Source organism: Mustela lutreola, chromosome 10, assembly GCF_030435805.1.
Source record: "Mustela lutreola isolate mMusLut2 chromosome 10, mMusLut2.pri, whole genome shotgun sequence".
Classification (NCBI taxonomy): domain Eukaryota; kingdom Metazoa; phylum Chordata; class Mammalia; order Carnivora; family Mustelidae; genus Mustela; species Mustela lutreola.
Genome location: NC_081299.1, coordinates 24165059 through 24166723, shown reverse-complemented (window position 1 = coordinate 24166723; position 1665 = coordinate 24165059). Strand labels below are relative to the sequence as shown.

The 1665-nt window shown below is 44.3% G+C and overlaps 1 pseudogene; it reads right to left on the bottom strand.

The window, feature by feature from the left end:
* Window positions 1-544: 544 nt before the first annotated feature.
* LOC131810480 (proliferating cell nuclear antigen-like) lies at window positions 545-1307 on the bottom strand (annotated as a pseudogene).
* Window positions 1308-1665: the final 358 nt, after the last annotated feature.

The following is a 1665-nucleotide window of genomic DNA, read 5'->3' as shown; positions in this document are numbered from 1 at the left end:
CCCTCCTCCAACTGGTTTTCGCTCTCTCCCTCATTCTCTCTCTCTCTCTCAAATGAATAAATAAAATCTTTTTTAAAAACCAGCATTTAGAGTTTTGCTTTGAAAATAGTAAGTATTTCTAGGTAAGGCAGATATATTTCTAGGTTAACAAGATCAGATTTGACTTTGGACTTTATTCTATTTTTTTTTTTAAGATTTTATTTATTTATTTATTTGACAGACAGAGACCACAAGTAGGCAGAGAGGCAGGCAGAGAGAAAAAAGGAAGCAGTTTCCCTGCTGAGCAGAGAGCCCAATGCGGGGCTGGATCCCAGGACCCTGAGGCGAAGGCATAGGCTTAACCCACTGAGCCACCCAGGCGCCCCTGGACTTTATTCTTTAAGCAAACTGTAGAGAATAGAGGAAAAATAAGTTATTTACAGAAAATATCTACATATGTACTCAGAGGTACAAATGAAATGACAGAAGAGACTTAAGTACATGTTGGTATCTTGGAAGCCATTCTCAAATACCTTAATTTTATCTTCTTGGATTTTAAGAATGCCTAAGTTCCCAATTCATCCTCCATCTTGGAAGCCACATAGTACTTTAAATGTCCAATATCAGCAAGTTTATACCCTACACAAGGGGTCCATCTGTACACATACTGAGTGTTCCTATAGGAGAGAGTGGAGTGGCTTTCCTAAAAAAGTTCGGGTATCAAGGCGAAAGTTAGCCCTAATGGCTCGCTCATCTCTATGGTAACAACTTCCTCTTCTTTACCGACATTACTTGTGACAATGTGATATTTCCATTTCCTAGTACTCCACTTGCAGAAAATTTCCTTCCCTCTCTTGCACAGGAAATCACAACAGCATCTCCAATATGACTGAGATCTGGACAAATAAGTGCAAATTCACCTGACGGCCTCTTTACTGCACAGCTAGCTATGGCCTGTTCTTGAATTCCAAGGTGTTCCACATCTAAAGCCATCAACTTCATTTCAGGGGCGCCTGGGTGGCTCAGTGGGTTAAGCGTCTCTTTTCAGCTAGGGGTGACCCAGGGGTCATAGGATCGGAGGTCATAGGACCCATCCCTGCCTTGGGGTTCCTGTTCAGTGCAGAGCCTACTTCTTGCTCTGTCCCTCTCCCAGCCTCCCGCCCCTCGTGACTTCTCTCTCTCTCAAAGAATAAATAAATAAATAAATAAATAGCCATCAACTTCATTTCAAAATCCAAAACCTTTTCTTGATTTGCAGCTTGAAATACCAGTGCCAGGGTGTCTGCATTATCCGCAGCCCTTAGTGTAACAAGGTCTTCACTGTTCATGTTTGTGTTTTGAATGATACAGTGAGGTTCACACCACTGCTGGGCTGCGGTGGTCTCGTAGGAGCTGAGGCTGTGGGAGCTCCCGGTGAGCAGCACCAGCAAGCCAACCGTGCAAATGGTTTACACCGTGGCAGCTTCAGATCCAGGGTCCTCACTGATGAGATCCATCAGCGCTTCCAGCACCTTCTTCAGGATGGAGCCCTGGACCCAGCGCCTCCGGAGATAAGGAGGAAGTCGGAGCTGGCTTGGGTGTCACCAGCTAGGAGTGAACAGGCAGAAACAGGAGGGAACGCCTGAGACCCAGGAAGATCATGCACATAACTTCTTACTGCTTTTTTTTTTTTTTTTTAAAGATTTT